We start from the raw sequence: 19,806 nt of genomic DNA on the forward strand, positions 1-19,806 counted from the left end.
AAAAGCGTGGGAGGGTGAGAGAATTCATCAGAGCCAGAGCAGGGAACAGAACAGGCAGACTGACGAAGTGCACTGCTGAGGGGAGCAGCGGGCGGCAGGAGAGGTCTGCGTGCCATGTGGGACTCTCACCATGGAACCGGCGCTGCAGATGCTGTGGGCAGCTTCTCAACCCAGCGCTCAACCACAGCGCCACCAGGGGAGGCCCTTTTGGAACTTTTTATAATGGGAAATTTCACATATATATAAAAGATAAAAGATGAGTATAATGAGCTCTCATTTACATACCACCTAGTTTCAGCAATTAGCCACTCGTGGCCAATCTTATTTCATTTATATCCCCAGCCACGAACTTGCTCCCCAGTTAGGTTATTTTAAAGCAAAGTTCAGATATCACTTCATCCATACACATTTCACTATCTCTTTTAAAACTTCAGTGCTTTGTTCTAAGAATTTAATTTATGGTATTATCACACACTAAAAAAAAGACAGAATTTCTTAAAAACGTCAAATGTCACCAGTGCCCAAATATCCACATTTGCCTTTTATTTTTTAATTTATTCATTTTTTTTCTTACATCATTGTTCATTTTTATGCAATATTTGATTTCTCCCCTCAGGTGTAGTTCCCTTAATTCTCCCACCACCACATCACCTGTTAACCATCACCTAGTCCCTTGTGCTTTTCCCTCCATATTTGCCTTTATTTGTTTTTTTAATTTATTTTTTGATTTGTCTCTTTTACGTCATTGTGTAGTCCCCATAAAATTCCCACCACCAATTCACCCATGAATTATCACCATAGCCCCTTATAATGATATTTTTATAGTTGATTTGTAATAGCAGCCAAATGAGGTGAACACCTTCCATTGGGTTGCTGTGTCTCTTATATTTATTTTATTCTACTGGTTCTCACTCTTCCTTGCTCTTTACCATATATACACATTAAAGAAGACAAATCATTTGTCCTGTTGAATTTTCCATATACCCAATATTGCTGGTCATATCTTTTCAATGTTGTTAACACATTCCTCCCTCCCCTGTGCTTTCTGTAAATTTGTAGTTAGATCTAGATGCTTAATCAGCTTCAGGTTTGACTTTTTTGGCAAGAACCCCAAATAGGGCCTCCCCGGTGGTGCAGCGGTTGAGCGATGGGTTGCGAAGCTGCCCGCAGCCTCTGCAGCGCCGGTTCGATCCCCGGCCTCTGGGCGAGGGTCCACATGGCACGCAGACCTCTCCTGCCATGCCCGCTGCTCCCCTCAGCAGTGCACTTCGTCAGTCTGCCTGTTCTGTTCCTGGCTCTGGCTCTGGTGAATTCTCTCACCCTCCCATGCTTCTGACTGTACCTAGTGCTTTTATAAATGAATTAATTAATTTAAAAAAAAAACATAGACAGCACTAAATGCTCTTTTCTTGTTTTGTTTATGCATCTCAGTGGCTTTTAGTACATTCACAGAGTCATACATCCACCTCCACAATTTTAAACATTTTAATTATTCTGAAAAGAAACCTTGCATCCCTTACTTTCCACCTCCCATCCCACCATTTCCTTTCACCCCCACAACCCAGTCCCAGGCAGCACTAATTTACCTTCTGTCTTTATAGATTGACCTATTCTGTGCAATTCATATAAGTGGAATCATACAATATTTGGTCATTAGTGGTGACTTCTTTCAAGTTCATCAAGTTGTCACATGTGTCATACGTCATTCCATGTAATGGTTGGATAATGTTCAATTGTGCAGATATACGGTTGTGCTGCTTAAGGACATTTTGGTCCACAAGTGACCTCATGTACAACAGTGGACCAGGTAGCTATCATACAGCCGTGGTGTGTAGTAGGCTGTACCATCTAGGTGTGAGTAGTTACACCCCATGGTGTTCACAGCACAAAATCGCCTATTGACATATTTCTTAAAAGATATCCCCATCATTAGGCAGTGTGTGACTATACCACATTATTTGTATCCACTCATCTGTTTTGTTTTTTTCATGTTTTGACTATTATAAATAGTCAAACATAAATAATGAACACCAGTGCATAAGTTTTTGTGTGGACATATGTTTTTTACATGGCTATCCTTGGAGTGGAATCACTAGGAGTGGAATCACTGGAGTGGAATCATTTGACAGCTCTAACTGCTTGAGGAACTGCCAATTATTTTCCAAAGTGATTACAACATTTTACATTCCCACCAACAGTGTATGAGGGTACTAATTTCTTCACATCTTCATCAACACTTGTTTTATTATCTCTTTTTTACTACAGCCATCCTAGTGGGTATGATGCGTGGTATCCATTGTGGTTTTGATTTGCATTTCCTTGATGGCTCATGATGTTAAGCAACTTGTTCGTGTGTTTATGAGCATGTGCTCCTTGGAAAACTGTCTATTCATGTCCTTCGCCCATTTTCATTTGGGTCATCTGTCTTACTATTGAGTTGTAAGAGTTCTTTACATATTCTAGATACGAGTCCTTTATCAGATATTTGACTTGCAAAAATTTTCTCCCACCTGTGGATTGCCTTTTCACATTCTTAGTGGTATCTTTGAAGTACCAAAGGTTTTAATTATGATGATGCCCACTTTACATAGTCTCTCTGATGTTGTTTGTGGGTTCTTGTATCATTTCTAAGAAACCATTGCCTAATCCCAATTCATGAAGACTTATCCCTACATTTTCTTCTAAGAGTTTTATAGTTTAAATTATTACAGTTTTGGTTTTTTTAACATAAATTGTTTATTGACTATAAATGATCATGGGTGATACACAAGCTTCATTCCCACCTGTGATTTTTAATCTGGTACCATAATTCAATTTAGATATATCACATAGGATGTGCCAACAATCATTAATAACCAAATAAACTCCATGACTCTGCTTGGGTGACCAATTTAATGGTGAGCTCCAAGTCACAACACAGCAACTACCAATTCAACTACACCAAGATTTCTAAAAGCAATGGCTTCTCTGCCAAAGCATATTATAAATAAATTTCAAAAGGAAATTGGCACCACCCGGAGGGAAATCTAACTTTACACTGTTGGGATTGTTTACCAAGATGGCTTCAGAGTAGACTAACTTCATACAGCACATTTTAAAAAAAGACACATTTATTCAGTGTCATGATCAGACTATTACATTTAGCAATCAACAGTGTGGGTGCAAAAAAATCTACATTAAAATGCTCTGTTGGAATGCTTTACACTTTCCACAGAACAAAAACTAAAATAACCTGTTATACAATTAATCACAAATACAGTCCTCAAGTTTTGTTCCCATACATATAAGTGTTATTTAAAACACATCTTCTTTGTAGCAGCTAGGCCCTGCCACCCCTTGGCCAAGTTCACAATTCTATGGTAACCTGCAGCTTCCTGTCACTTCTCTGGTTCTTCTCTCCTGCTGAGCTTTGTTTCCTGGCAGTTAATTAAAACCTCTGCCACTGCCATAGCTACTGCTGCTGCTGGCACCACCACAGCCACTTTGGGTTCACAGTTAGTGAAGTTGGCCTCCACCACCACAGTATCCAGAGCTTCTGCCTTCAAAGCTTCCTTCTCTCATGGGTCCAAAATTTTAAGATAGATTGTTGTAATTTCCAAAAATCATTGTAGCTTCTACCACCTCCAAAATCACTTCCATCATTACCAAATTCATTTTTGCCATCCCCAATGCCGCCATATCCACCACCGTGGCTGCTGGACCCCTGAAGTTTCCTCCTTAACCAAGGTCATCATTCTCATCAACAACCACTTTCACAAGTTTCCAGAACCACTTTGACCTCTTTGGCTGGATAAAGCCCTGGCCATCTCTTGCTTAGATAGGGCTGTTCTTACTTCACAGTGGTGACCATTCATAGTATGGTATTTCTGAAAGACAGTCTTGTCTACAGAATCATGGTCATCAAAGATTACAAAAGCAATGCCTCTCTTCTTTCCACTGCCTTGATCAGTCGAGATTTCAATCACTTCAGTTTTCCCATACTGCTCAAAAGCATCTCCGAATCATCTCAAAATCATCTTCAGAGTCTTCTTTAATGCCACAGATAAAAATCCTTTTCACAGTTAAGTGGGCACCAAGTCTTTGAGGATCTTCTCCTGACACAGCCCTCTTTGCTTCCACAACTCCTCCATCCACCTCGTGTGGACTTGCATTCCTGGTTGCACCCACCTCCTCCACCGCAGCATCAGTGACAAACCCAAAGCCTCTGGATCACTTGATGTCTGGCTCTCTCATGCCACACAATCTGTGAGCGTCCCCATTGCTCCAAGTGGCTTCTCAGACTTTCGTTGGTTGTTTCAAAGCTTAAATCTCCAACGAAGAGCTTCTGCAGGTGTTCTGAATCCTTGGGGGAGACTCTGACTTAGACGTGATGGCAGTGGAAGGGGAGATTTTTACAGTGCTTACTTAGGGGTGTCCACGGGCAGAAAGGCTAGTTCTTACATTTTGGTGTGTGATCATCAGGAAGTAATTTTTGTATATATCATAATGTCAGGGTCCATAGTCATTATTTTACATGTAAAACGAATGCCTCTCACTTACTTTGCATTGACATGGATTCCTATTCAGGTGCTGTCTGTCATCTTCATCCATTCCCAGGATTCCCATCAGCATTTCACCTAATGGTTTGTGGTGCCATTCGTGAACGTCATTTCATCTGCAGTTGCTAAGTGTGACATTCCAAATCAATCTTTCTTTCCTCCTGAATTTTTCAATCTGCAAATCTAAAAGATTGCCTACTACTTTCTGAGAACTGGCTATGCATAAGGTACTGTACTGTAAGTTTTACTGAAATGATCTCACAATGATCTCGAATTGTCCATATCACAAACCCTCAGCATATGTTGAAGAGTTCATGCCTCAACACTCCTCTCTCCCTCCTCCCTCCCTTGTTTGTTCTGGGTGTTTCCCTAGCTCAAAGACAAGACTCATTTCTCACCACCTCCTTGCCTGGCATGTTTGCCATAAATGAACTGCTACCTCTTTTTCCACTGGCTGCTGCCATCTGGGCAATCTTCCCCGGCCTGCCTGTGCCAGTCTCCTTGTTTATGTCCTTATCACTGCCCCCAGGCTGGCTTCAGCATCCTGACTCCTACAGCCACGTGTTCATCACCCCCTCCTAAGGTCTGGCTCCTGCAACTGGGCTAGACCAGGAGAAAGGAGCCTCAGTTTGTTCAGTCTGGAGATGAATGGGCTTCAGGGTTGATGTGGGGATGGGTAATAACTTTATTTTTACAAACTTCAGTGTACATACTGGCCTTGTGTTTCTGTGTCTAAAAGAGGAAAGGAACAGAAATGAGAACATGAAGGATTTCATCAGGTGCAAGAAAAAAATCTCTCCTATCATGTAGACTTTCAGAAACTAAGCACTGAAAATCTTGAAGGAGACTGTGGAATCTGTTGTTGTAAGGTTTTTGGTTTGGTCTCTATTTTTTCTGTGAGAGGAAGGAAGTTTAGTACAAAGAAAGGCTTTGGGCAGGGGAAAAGGCTTTGAGTCAGGCAAAGTTTCTTGCCATGGCTTTGCCACCTGACAACTAAATGATATCGAACCAAGTACTTAATCCATTGAGCCTCAATGTTCTCATCTGCAAAATGAGTAGATCCTTCCATGTAGGCACTCTGCAAGGATTAACAACACCTCCGAAAGCAGTAGCATTGCTGCTGCCTCCTTCCCTCCAGTGGGCGTGAGTCAGGAGAATAGCTGACTTAAGGCAAGAATGAACCAAACATCTTCCAAAATCTACATGAGCTTTCCACTTGAAATCCCAAAGGGGTTTTCCCCCGCCCCATAACTCCTAGCAGATATGGGAGTGACCTCGTTTCTTTTATATGTAAAAAACTCACAAGAAACTCAAGGTCTTCTCCACCAAATTAAAAAAAATACATAAACTAATCGCAAGTTAAGACAGAACTAAGAAACCCCATATAGTTTAGTGCCACATCTTTTTTTTTAAAGATTTATTTATTTATGCATACAAGAGCTGGGGTACAGGCCAGAGATATGGGGGGTGAGAGGATTCACCAGAGACAGAGCGGGGAGCAGAACAGGCAGAGAGTCTGAAATACACTGCTAAGGGGAGCAGCGGGCGAGACAGGAGAGGTCTGCTGTGCCATGTGGGTTGCTCTCTGGCCGGCCGGGGATCAAACTCGTGTTGCAGAGGCTGTGGATTGCTTCACAGGGCGGTGCTTAACCACTTGCGCCACCAGGGAGGCTTTAATGCCACATCTTTGATCAACACGATGCCAAGAGTAGCCACAGTAGCACAAGACAGTGTGATCTCCACCCAACGTGTCATCTCTTCACCAGTTAGCCTGAGAGAATCCCACTCTCCTACCAGGCATCTGCATGGCCTGAGTGAGTGTGTTGCCTCTCCAAATTCCATTTTTGTCTTTTTCTGATATAATTGATCTGGCAGAGTATTCTGTAGCTTAATTAGTTAACAACACACTCTGAAGAAAAATAAAATCAGGAAGAGCTGTTCCTGTTATTTAGTTGATGATGGTTGTTGTGACGCTCAAGTGCATATTCAGACAAGCTGCCGCAAGGCATTCTCAGCCCCAGAAGGTGTCAGGGAGAGCCTTCTTCAGAGGTAGAGAGCTATTTAGCAAACAGTTCTAAACACAGACCAGGTAGTGAGAAGATGAAAATAGAGGCTTTGGGGTCAGCCACACTGGGATGGGACCCTCAATCTGCCTTTTACTGAGCTTATAATGTGGCAGTTTCCTTAATCTCTCTGGGTCTCAGATTTTCCATCTATAAAATGGAACTGATGTGGTTAAAACATTTTTAATTTCATAAAATTGCTGTGAGGATAAAATGAGGCAATGCATGTATACGAGTTAATGGCCAGGGTTTGGCCATGGTAAATGGCTCAATAAATATTCCCTCTATTATTAGTGTTGGGTCAAGTCAGGAAGTTACAACCACCCCCCATCCCCACCGCCCCAGGACTTGCCTGTACAAACAGGCCTTGCTGAGAATGACATCCACCAGCCTCACACTTCAGAAGAATGATCTGTCAGAGCCTGCCTGGGAGTGCAAAGGCTTCCAAAATCCCCTTTGCTTCCTTGATCAGCAGTGACAATTCTGCAGGTAGGGAAGGTGTGTGACTTTGGTTTATTTCGAGGGCTCCTGGGGAAATTGCACTGGCTTGGCTCAGACCCTCAGCTGTAATTCCACAGAGGGCAGCCAAGGACTATAGGAAACAAGACTGAATGCTAGCCGACGCAGAATGGAGGCCTAGGCAGGACTGTCTGTCCACCGTTTTCTGGACACACCTTTCAGCTTTTTCTGTGAGCCCAACCCTCACCTGGTGTATGGGTCCTGGTGGCCTGAGCTCCTCCCAGTCCATCAGTGAAGCAACCGACCAGGAATTGCTAGGGCCCACCAGGTACCATGCACAGATGACACAGTGGGCAAGACAGACATGGTTCCTGTAACCTCCGGGCTAGTAGGGAAGACAAATATTAAGCAAAGTGTTATAAATACTTGATAACAAGATTATAAGTGTGCATTATTCTGCAAGGTTGAAGGATGGGCAATGAAAGAAGACTATGAGGGAGAGGTGCACCCGGGAGGAAGTGATATCAGGTGGCGCGAAGCAGTGACAGAAGTCAGCCTGGTGAAAACAGCAGAGCCGAGGCCCGGGAAGGCCAGTTCCCTTAGCACCAAAGTCATGAAGACACCAGTACTCCTGGTGCGGGGCACACTGCAGCTCTCAGATGCCCTGCCCTGCCCAAGCTCCCCACAGTCCTCTGGGGAAAAGCCTGATTTCTGGTGACCGAAGCAGGTTCAGTAATTAACCCACTGCTCAGCTTGCTTCCTTGATTCAGCATTTCTCCAAGGAGAGATTAAACTTTACATCATCATTTTGCCCAATTAATCCTGACAGGTGAGCCAGTGAGGAGACCCAGCCCTGCCCGGGTGAAAGAGGGAACGGCCCAGCATGCACCTCAGACATTTTCACACCAACTCTTTAGCTCTGGGAATCAGAAGCAGGGATAATTAATATCCAAGGCCATTGGGGTCTGTAATGCATCCCCCACCCCTCTCTTTCTCTCCCCTCCCACCCTTCGAGAGAATTCAGCAAGAAGGAAACAAAAGAGGCAAACTGAAATGGATAGATTGGAGAAAGAGACAGGTTGGCTAAGCAGGGTAATACGGAGAATCATGTGGGACACACTTTCCTTAAAGGCCAGGGAACTTGACCATGTGGTTTAATCTTACGAGGCTCAGTTCTTAATCTCCTCACCCATCACATAGACCTGTTAGGGAATCAAGTGAGATGTTCACATACAGAAGGGTTTCCCTACCTCAACACTATTATCATTTTGGGACTTTTTTTGTGAGGGCTGCTCTGTGCATTGTAGGACTTTTAGCAGCATCCTTGGCCTCTACCCACTATGCCAGCATCTCCCCCCACGAAACTGGGGAACAAATAATGTCTCTAGAAATTGCCAAATGTTTCTGAGGGTCAAAGACAGCCCAGGATGAGATCACTGCTGTGCGGGGCCTGGCATATAATAAATGCAGAATTAATGGCAGATAACATAAAGCCTGAGCAAGGCAAATGCCCTCACTGAATAGCCACAATGGATCCTTCTTCCCCAAATATATGCCAAGAATATAAGAACTTAGGAAAAAAGTAGAGTTTTCCAAAGGTGGGACAGGTAGCCTTGCCAGAGCCATCTCTGGAAATGTACAGAGACTCGTGGGGGCCTGGCTGCCGGAGGTGAAGGGATTATTACATTGAGTGGAGGTTTGTTGGAGCAGGTCCACTTTCCATTCTGTCAGCTTCAAGGGAAAAGATCTAATTTGATGGTGTGGAAGCAGGTGCCTGGCCCAGCGCCAGGGATTTACATACATGCCAGCTTCTTTGAATATTACAAAGAAATATTATTTCCATTTTAGTTGGAAAAACTGAGACTCAGAGAGGCTAAGTAACTACCTCAAAGTTATACAGCAAGCACATTTCAGGATTTATGGCAGAACCTGGGTCTCTCTTCTAAGTCCATGCTCTTTCCTCACCCAAGCAGCATGAGTGGGGCTTCTCACATGCTGGCTTGATTGTGCACCTTGACAAGTTTGGAGTGATTCCAAATCAGCAACCGGTTCCAGTGAGAAGGAATGTTGGGACTGATTAGCAATGTCAGTCAAGGGCCCAGAAGTAGAAATGGAGACACATGTGTCATGTTCTTGCTGCTCACTACAGGTCCATAGCCCAAGATTCACTGATTCTGTGTGGTTCACCCTAGCATTATCTGGGGGCTACACTCACCTAGGAGTATATCTGGATTTACTCAGCAAATAAGTCACAGTTTTATATCTTTCTCAGGGCATGAGTTGTAAATCAGATCCTCACCATTAGTGTGTGTTTCCCCTCTCAGCACAATGCAGGCATGTTCTTAACAAATTGTTCTTGTGGAAAAGCAAAATATAGGTCCTATCACTATGCTTTGTTAATGCTTCAGGAATTTTATTCTTGGTTAGCAGCACTGTTCTCAAAAGGAAAAGAGAAACTTCCAAGGAAGTGGGCCATTTTCTTTCACAGAAAAAAATGTTTATTGTATTTCAAAACTCAAGCTTGGGGAGCTACAATATCCATCCTTCTTCCTTTTCCCACTCCAAAACAATCAAGCCCTGGTGGAAAATTGTGCAACTAGATGCAAAATAAAACCTGCTTACAGATGCAAAGAATATTGCAAACACCAGTTTGTCTGTTTTCAGCCACTTTGGCTCGGGGAGACTTGCTTTCTCATGGCTGAGTCTAGGGCACCTCTGAGGACATAGAGGGCAGAGTTACAAATTCGAACAAATCATCCCCAATGCTCCAGGCTCAGCTCAAGCTACTTCACAGCTCTTGAAGCTTTCCCTGCTGCCTTTGACTTGTCCAGAGCTGGCACTGATTATAGGACACCAGCTGCCTTCATGGTCCTGTTCACAAGCATGGTGCACCTCTCACGTGCTGGTCATCGGCCGTGCAGCCACAACTTACTGAATCCCTATGATGCGCCTGGGCAAGTCTTGCAGAGAAAAATCCTAAACAGGGCCTCCCCTGGTGGCACAGGCAGTTGAGCACCACGCTGTGAAGCTGTCCTCAGCCTCTGTCCTCAGTTCTATCCCAGCTGACTGACAAGGTTCCCATATGGCACAGCAGACCTCTCCTGTCGCGCCCGCTACTCCCCTCAGCAGTGTATTTCATCAGTCTGTCTGTTCTGTTCCCCGCTCTGTCTCTGGTGAATCCTCTCACCCTCCCACGCATCTGGCCTGTACCCTGGTTCTTGTATAAATAAATAAGTCTTTAAAAAAAAAATCCTAAACAGATTTGGGCCAGCATACAAATGGGCCACAGGGAGAGTTTGTTATTTTTCTTATTCTCCTGCATCAGTTTCAAGTGGGCAGTGCACTAGTGAGGTCCAATAATATCTACCTTTTGTTTTCAAAGTCTTCTCCCCTATGCCTGGGATCAAGAGCTAGTGGAGTCCTCATCTCTGTGCATGAGTAAAGAAAGCAGTCACAAGGGAAGACCTGTCCACCCCAAACTATTTTGGCTATTGACCCCTGGAAATTATCCATTCATTTTTTTGAGCTTAAATAGAATTAATGACCAGCAGCCCATAGTGTAGTTTTGTGTGTTCTATAAACTGAGTGGTCTTAGTTGTTGTTTTAAATGATTGGGGGAAAAAAAAGGAATAACACTCCATGGCGTGAAAAAAAAAAAAAACTACATGAAATTCCATTTTCAATGTTAAAGTTTTCCTGGCACACAGCCGTGCTCATTCTTTACATATTGTCTACACCATTTTCGCAACAAAACAGCAGACCTAAGTGGTGACAACAACCGTATGGCCCAAAAAGCTTAACATATTTCCTCTCTGACCCTTCACAGAAAATTTGCCAACCCCTGGGCAAAAAGCTTTGCTTTCTCTGTCTCTTCATTTAAAGTACAAATACCACTGGTCTTGCAACTTCTGAGTTCCCTGGTGCCTTTCTGAGAATGTGTGTGTCTGGTTGCTTTGGCCCTGTGGGGTGGAAGGAGCACAGGATGCACCTTCTGCACCCCAAGACAACTGGTCTGTTCCTCCAGATATGCAGCTGTCACTCCACACCTTGTTATAGCCTTTCCCTAAGTGCTACCTATTTTGATCTTAATTCTTTAAGGGGTGGGTAGCAAGTGCCCCCAATGCCTTCAGCTCAAGGCCCTTTGAACTGAGCGTGGCACAGAGAAATACTTAATATTAGTTGGATGTGTGAGTGAAGAGGTGAGGGAAACTCAGTGAATATATAGACACTAAGCTATCTAATTCAGTAAATATAAACAGCAGACTGAAAATTATGAATTAATGAAAAATTAAATGATTGATTCAGAGGAAGAAAGAAACCATAAATGAGAATACAGTGAGAGCCTTCCTCTAACAAAGAGGAATTGAATAAAGAAATGAGTATGTCAGTGATCTAAGAAATGGGCGAGCAGTGGACGTGGGCTACAGGGGCCCTACAAATGCCACAGAAAGAAAATAAATGGTGTCACTGCCAGCTCTGCTGACCTCATCTTTTTGCCATGCTCGCTCATGCCCTGCCAGCCATGGGGATTTTGAGCTTAATCAATGCCCTCCCTTGCTAGGGTGTGCCCACTCTTTCATGTTTCATTGTCTGGGACTTCTGTGAGGACAAAAGCATCTGTTCCCGTGGCCTCCAAGCCAGGCAGCCGTACCCCTGAGCCTGGGCCACCATATATGGGGAAAATATGCCCTCAGCTGATGTATCCCAGCCCTGCCTTTCCATGTGCTGCAGATGGCAGGAGCTACCCCACAAGGACATTCTTTCCAGGTGCCAGGAATGGGCAACATGTTCATTTTGGATGAAGCTCATGGCCGAGACCATCCTAGCCATAGATGTGAAGTAAGAAATATTCTACCCAAAGTAAGTCCCCCAGTTACTCTAAACCTGTCTCCTTTTTTGCGCATGTGTTTGTCTCCTTGCTTTTGGTTTTATGCGTGTTGGTTGTTTTGTCTACTCCCTCACAGAAGATGCTCTCCAAGAGAATAGAACCAGACGTGTGGGCATCTCAATAAACAGTCGTAGAAATGAATGAAACATAGGCCAGAAAACAAACTAAATATCCTGACCACTTCAACCAGCCACCAGGACATGACCTCCTCTCCCAGGGGAGGCCTGGATCGACTGTGCCTCCAGGCCCCATGTATGACCATCAGCTGCCATCTCTCCTCTCTCACACTCAAGGGATTAAATTATTTTATCTCATACACTAGGGTTCTAAAGCTAAGGGCTAGGGGCTTTGGATATTTTCAAGATTCACATAGTTGATACAAATCTGAGTTCCCTGGGCCCCTCTTTAAAAAAAAAAATGGGGGCCTCCCCGGTGGCGCAGCGGTTGAGCGCTGGGTTGCGAAACTGTGCGCGGCCTCTGCGGCGCCGGTTCAATCCCCGGCTGCTCCCCGGCCACCAGAGGAGGGCCCCACATGGCGTGCAGACCTCTCCTGCCGCCCGCTGCTCCCCTCAGCAGTGTACTTCGGTCCTTCTGCCTGCTCTGCTCCCCGCTCTGGCTCTGGTGAATTCTCTCACCCTTCCGCGCTTCTGACTGTACCCAGTGCATGTATAAACAAAACAAACAAACAAACCAGCAAACAAATAAATAAAGAATGCCTCTATAAAAAAAAAAATGGGGATTATCTCTTATAATGACCTGCGCTGGGGTAAAATGACACGCGGTGTGGTGACATCTTTGTTTTGGCCGACAGCTACCTGTGCATCTTGTGTAACTCTCCGAATGCAGCCCCTCCTCTCCCTCAGACTTTGACAAGCCATTGTGCCAAGTCAGAGACAGTCTGACACCCTGTTTTCTGTACCTCATGAAAGCCACGAAAGTGTGGACTAAGCCGCCCATATGAAAAAGGATGGGAAATCTCTTGTCAGGTGTCTTTGAAGGGTTCCCAGACTAGGCAAGCTCACCCTGCCTCAGCCAGCAAATGAGGCACAGAGAGCTGGAAAGAACTGTCTGAGGCGCCTCTCCTGAGACCCCTCAGACCTTCCAGTTGGCACCACTTGGTTCTACCTCTGAAATGCACACCCGCCTTGCACACTGTAGGAGGTTCCAGGGGGCCACTCGGGGTGCTTAGGTTGGACTCCCAGTCCTGCTGACATGCTGGTAACGTGGCCAAGGGCAATTGACTACAATATGTGTTGCCTTGACTTTCTCGTCTGCAAAATGGGAGTGGTGATAATAATAGTATTTAGCCCTTTGGTTTGTTGTGACGAGTCTGTGAGATAATGGAGTGCTTGGAATGAGTGGCCCCTAGCATGCACTCTATAAACACTAGCTCTTGTGCTTGCTATGATTTCCAAGATCTGTTTTGGTGTTCCCTGCATTATCTCAGTGAGCTTATACACTCCTCTAGGGCGGGCGTTGTGGCTTTTTCAACCCGTCCTCCCACTACCCCACTTAGGGCTTGGGACAAACACAACACTTGGCAGCGGAGGGCAGCGGAGGGCAGCGGAGGGCAGCGGAGGGCAGCGGAGGGCACTTCCCAAACCATTACTCTCAGGAAGTTACTAGTTGCACCCTATGGGCACTGGCCTGTAGCCTTGAGAAAAATGCCATTTTGCAGGAAATCACTGGCTGGGGGAAGAGGATGAACATCCAGGAAAAAGTAAAGAACGAAAAGCAAAACTACCTTCAATATATATGTCAGCTGTTTGGTGTTAACAATTTCTTAACACCCGCAAAAAAAGAGAACTGGGAAGAAGTTTCTTCATATCTGTCCAGGTGATTTAAACCCTAACCTTCCTGAAAGAATTTATTGAGCACTGAGGTCCTGTTCTAAAGACTGGGGCTACAAATAATAAATTTATAGTTGCTTAAAGGACAGACCAGTATTTGGAATTACCCCCCTCTTAAGGCAAATCCATGCTTTCATTCCCTTTTTTGCACTGTGAGATGAAAACATCAGGAGACTGGAAAACAGCATCCCGAGTCTGAAAGGTCTTATTCTCCTTCTCTTCCCCATCAAATGCAATGCCCTGCAAGGTGAGACGCATCCATTGTGCAAAGAGCCAGGAATCCTGAGCTTGCGTGTTTCCCTAGCAAAGGCAGTGTGTCCAGCCCTCTCCAGATACTGCAGGCTGGCCTCCCAAGCAGGAAAGGTGGCGGGCGGTGGCTGCCAATCAACTGTCAGCACTCTCCCACCTTAGAAAGCCACTTTCTAAAGGCATAAGTTCACAGAGGCTTTATGAGAGGCAGGTAGAGCATAGAAATGTCTAACTGTTCAGAGACTGCTCATCTTTGAGATGCTTCTGTTTAGAAAATGTGAGGGCAGAACTTGGTATCGAACAGACAAGTGATCTCCCACAGAGCCTGAACTGTCCTGCTGAGTTGTGGACCTTACCACTATTGATCTCGTTTGAGACAGAAAGGAAGAGTTTTCCAAGGGGGGTAGGAATTGTATGGGGACTATAACCAAGAAGAAAATGCATACATTGTGCGAAAATGAAAAATTATGTGAAAAATATATAAAATAATAAAAAAAATGGGAAAAAAAAAAGAAAGGAAGAGTTTTCTCCTGATTTCTGCAGGATCTTACAAAGTCAGCAAGCTTGTATGTTATCCAGAAAAAAGCTTTAAGCACTGGGTTTGGAAGTGTCACATGTCCTTTTCACTCACTGTAGATCCCTGAGTTTGTCTCTAGAAAGGACACCCAGATCTTGGTGGACTTTACAGCCACATCCTATTAATCCCATGAAAAGGAAAAAATGTTATATGAGAAACCGCATCAGAGGTCTCAGCCTCTGTTTTGGGTGTTTCCCCAAAGATCTCCTATAATAATAATCCAGAAGAGGAAGCAGACTTGCCAACGAAAAGGTGTCAGCAGTGTGTCAGAGTAGCCTCAGAGTGCCAGATCCTACCATTTCTAAGATAGTAAATCCCTTACTTATCGAGGGGACTTAGTTATTCAAAGGGAGTAAAGACAACTTCTTTGATAATGGGGGCGGGAGGAGTCATGAACAGCTGTTTTTGTTTTTTTCTCTTCTTTTTAAAAATGACCACTGTGGTTGCTGTGATATCCTTTGAGAAATTTAAGAAGTAATGAGACACAGCAAACCTCCTGAAGGTACCAGGTGAACTTGACATTTGAACCTGACTATAGCCTGCTAATCAACTGTCAGCCTACTCCTCCCCACTAAAAGTCCTATGAGGTGACAGGGTCATGTAGTCTATATCAAAGACAGGTAGAGTATGGACATTTCGAGATGTTTGGACACTACTCATCTTTGGGATGTTCATGTTTGGGAAATGTGAGGGCAGGACCCCACTGAGGGACATAAAGGAAATTTCTCACACATTCCACATTGTCACCGATTCCCAGGGCCTGGAACCATATTCAATAACTAGCAGATGCATGACAAGTATCTTCTGTGAACAAATCCCACAAGAGAACCCACAGCAGACTTAAGAGAAACTCTGCTTGTTTACATTTTTATGACCTTTAATAAGGCCCAGTGAGAGGATTTAATTATAATGATTGCTAAGTCATTACTTCTTCAAGTGGACTGTTATGACTAGGAGGGCAGGGGTTATAATTAAGGTTTTGGTATACCCTGGCATTTCAAGAAACACTAAGAGTATTCACCCCACCAGTCTCAGGCTGCTAAAATACTGCCTTGAAGGCAAGAGACCACTGGGCTCAGAAAGAGAAGAGAGGGTGGAGCTCGGGTCATTGTGCCCAACCAAAGGACCCAGCTAGGGAAGAGCATTTTATCTTTGTGGTTTGAGGTATAGGTTGCATTTCCTGCTTTTTCCCAGGAAGTCAGTGCAGAGTGTAGCCACAGAAGCCTTGGGATGCATGAAAATAGCCCTATCCAGTGTTAGGAAGAGGTTTCAGAGTACATGTTCCTCACCCATGGAGCCCATCACTGGGTCTTCCTCAAAGGGAACCTGGCCTATTGGGGTTTATCCTTGTGTCCTACAGACTGAATCTTTCTCTCTCAAATCCAGTCCCACTGAAAAAGTCCTATTGCCTGCCTCTTCTCCCCACATATCTGCATTTGGGTCTCCCATCTCATAGCAGTAACACTGGTAACTATTGAGTACTTCATACAAACCAAACATTAAAGTGCTTTCATGCACATTCGGATTGAATTCTCACAAGAGTCCATAGGATAACTATTGTTATTACCCCTGTTTTATGGATGAGGAAACTAAGGCTCAGAGGAAGTAAGTTCAATCCTATAGGTGATACTGCCAAAACTCAAGCCCAGTAGAGACGGTCCTAAAAGTCTATTCCCTTAGCTATGGCTGCATAGGGCCTCAAGAAGTTACAGAAGTCCCCCTAGTCAGTGACTGTCCCCATGGGAGTCTTCTTGAGTCAGGTAGTGGGACTCCAAAAACTCTAAGAACTTGAGCTGACTTGGAGGTGGCGGGATCCACATCAGCTGGGATTTTCCAAGTCTCTATGCAAGGAATGCCATCAATGTTTCCCCATTAAGGATGATATTCCAAGCATCGACTTTCCTCCCCAAGAGAGGTGATCAAAAAAAGTAAATAAATCAGGAATTTGTCTTCAGCAAACAGAGGTTATGCAAGACATTTTACAGCAGTAAACCACTCTTAACAACCCTTCTGAATAGGTTAAAATTAAAAATTGAATCAGTAATTTAAAATCTTCCCACTAAAAAACCCAAACCCAGGCAGACTGATGAGTGAGTTCTTTGACTTTCTAGAAGGGGTGATTACACTTTTTACTAACTCCTCCAGAAAGAAAGCATTTCCCAACTCACTTCATGACACTAAGATATTCTTAACATCAAAACCAGAAGACAACATGGGAAAGAAAAATTTGGGTTCTTATTCAAGTTAATTGCTCATCAACATAAATACAAAAAGCCCTCAAGTATACATTAGCGAAACCAACCCAGGAATGTATGTAAATAGATTATATCATCATTAAATTGGGCTTTTTCCAAGAGTGAAAGTTTACTTTAATATTACAAAATTAGTTGGTGTAATTTGTCACATTAACAAAGTGAAGGAGAAAAATTTTGCGATGTTTTCAATAGATACAAAAAAGTGTTTCACAAAATTCTTTCTATTCATTGTATTTGTGTGTGTGTGTGTATGTGGGCATGTGTGTATAATCTTACCAAACTAGGAGTCAAAGGGAACCTCTTTAACATAATAAATGAAATCTATATAAAAATCTACAGTAAAGGGCCTCCCCTGGTGGCACAGTGGTTGAGCGCTGGGTTGCGAGGCTGCCCACAGCCTCTACAGTGCCGGTTCAATCCCCGACCACCGGCGAGGGTCCCACCAAAAAAAAAAAAAAAAATCCACAGTAAACATCATAATTAATGGTGAAGTATTGAGAGTTTGCTTTAAAATTAGGAGAAAGTTGGTATAGTAACATACAACTGAGGAGTGTGAGCAACCTAGTCCCTTAAATGATGTAAAGTGTTGTAAGCTAATGTTACCACTCACCAATGAATAAAATAAAAGCCATTCTGTCAACAACAACCAAAAAATAAGCTTAGGGGAAAAATGTAGAATGTTTCTACTCAATATTCTCCCTTCTGGAGAAACCCACCAATATAGTAAGACAAGAAAAAGAAGTAATAGGTTAACCATTTGGAAGGAAAAAACATACCTGTTTTATTTCAGATGATATTGTTATCTATATAAAAAATTCAAAAAATCTAGAAAAATATATTAAGAATAAGTATGAGCTTAGCAGGGTCACTGCACACAAATCAATACAAGAAACTTAACTGCATTTCTATATTCTAAAAATAATCAGTCAGAAAAATTATTTTAAAAAATAACTATTTACCACTGCAACTTAATTTTTAAAATCCCTAGGAGTAAATCCAACAAAACATGTGCAAGTTCTTTATGAGAAATATTTACAAAACTTTATTGAAAGGCATTGAGGAAGACCTAAAATAAGTGAAGAATATTGCCAGGTTTCTGGAGAAAGATAACATCTTATGTTGAGTCTCCCCCAAGCTTATCTATAAATTCAAACCCTAATGGGTTGTTTATTTGTTTAAAAAGAAAGAGGTAGTTCTAAAATTCAGGTGGAAGAGCAAAAAGCCAATAGTCAAGGTACTTGTAAAGAAAGAAGAAGGTGGAATTGGCTTGGGGTATGGAGTAGAACATACCCTATCAGATATCAAATTTTATTTTAGAACTATAGTAATTAAGATGGCATGTGCTTAGCATTGTGATTCTATTAAACTGATGGAACACACTGGAGGACATAGAAATAGATAAGTTGGGAGACTTGATTTATGACAAAACAGGCCTTACAGATGAGAAGGAAAGAATGAACTCTGGTGCTGGGCTAATTGGGTATCCATGTGGAAAAAGATGAAATTGGATTCCTCCCTTGTCAAAAATCAATTCCAGGTGGATTAAAGACTTAAATGTGAAAGGCAAGTCCATAAAACTTTTAGAAGACAATACTAGGTCTTTATGACCTTGGGGTAAAAAAATCATATACAAGGCTTTTTAAGGTATAAACTATAAGGGGATGTATTGTCAATTTTACTATTAAAAATAAGAACTAGACCCCATACAATTCCCAACGCCCTTGTTTTGATCCTACTCCCTTCCCCCCACCCCTGTAGTGTGTCTCTGGCTTATAGGTTGGGGACTATAACCAAGATGAAAATGCATACATTGTGCAAAAACTAAAACTGATGTAAAAAAGATATAAAATAAAATTTTAAAAAAGCAAAAAAAAAAAAAAAGAACTAGAGTTGATCAAAAGACACCACAAAGTAAAGATATAAGCTACAAAGAATTCATATCTAAAATATTAGGACTTCTTTTTTTTAGGAATATAGTGTTTATTAAAAATAAATTACTTGAAATTTCACTTGATTCTTTTAAAAGCCACTTTTTTGTGTTTTTTTATTTTATTAATATTTTATTTTATATAATTCTTACATCTAAAATATTAGAACTTCTTAACAATAAGAAAATAATAAATATTCTAATAGAGAGGGAAAATTGACAAAGGACATGAACAGACATTTAATATAAGAAACAAGAGTTCATAAACACTTGCAAAGAAACCCAAGTTCACTAGTACTCGGAGAAATTAATTTGAAACCACAATGAGATGTCAGTCCAAGCCTACCACATGCTAGTATTAAAAAGCTAGGCAGTACCACATGCTGGAGAGATTGTGGGGTGACAGGAACTATCATTGGTTTCTGGTGGAGGTGTAAACTGTTATAGTCACACTGGGAAACAGTGCTATTGCCTAATCAAACTGGGCAGGCTCATACCCTATGGTCTATCAATCCCACTCGCAGGTGTATATCCTAGAGAAACTCGTATACATGTGCACAGGGGACATGGACACGTCTGTTTGTTACAATGTCATTCATAATTGCCCAAAAGAAAATGACCCAGATGACACATGCATGAATGAATGAATGAATGGTTCAATGCATACAGCAAAATACAAGACAAAAGTGAAAATTAACCACAAATACATGCAAAACCTAAGTGTTGAGCCAAAGATATTTGGAAGGACATGATTGTCATTATTTGCAAAAGAATACACACACTATATTCAAAAAACAGGCCATTCAAAACAAGCCTGTAGATAAGAAATGTATGCTCAAGGTGATAAAAAATTACATAGAAAAACACTGGAAAGATTAACATAAGTTTCAGCATTGCAATTATCTCTGTAGAGAGATAACTGGGCTATGCTGTGAGCCTCCTGTAAAGCACAGTATTCTATTTCTATATTATTCTGTTTCTGAAGTTGGATGCTAGGTGT

General features: G+C 42.6%; 1 protein-coding gene and 1 pseudogene across 4 annotated transcripts in view; one reads left to right on the plus strand and one right to left on the minus strand.

Annotated features, from left to right (window-relative positions):
• The window catches only part of SH3RF2 (SH3 domain containing ring finger 2), a gene marked incomplete at both ends in the record, with an annotated part of 118,542 nt that overhangs the window by 73,982 nt on the left and 24,754 nt on the right, over positions 1 to 19,806 (plus strand). The gene's annotated exons all lie outside the window — the stretch shown is intronic.
• On the minus strand, positions 3,496 to 5,002 carry LOC311182833 (heterogeneous nuclear ribonucleoprotein A1-like 2; annotated as a pseudogene). Its single transcript has 2 exons — positions 4,978 to 5,002; positions 3,496 to 4,359 (listed from the first exon to the last, which is right to left on the minus strand). The product of its transcript is annotated as a heterogeneous nuclear ribonucleoprotein A1-like 2 (transcript).

The sequence above is a fragment of the Talpa europaea genome, assembly GCF_964194135.1.
Source record: "Talpa europaea genome assembly, chromosome: 13".
Lineage (NCBI taxonomy): Eukaryota > Metazoa > Chordata > Mammalia > Eulipotyphla > Talpidae > Talpa > Talpa europaea.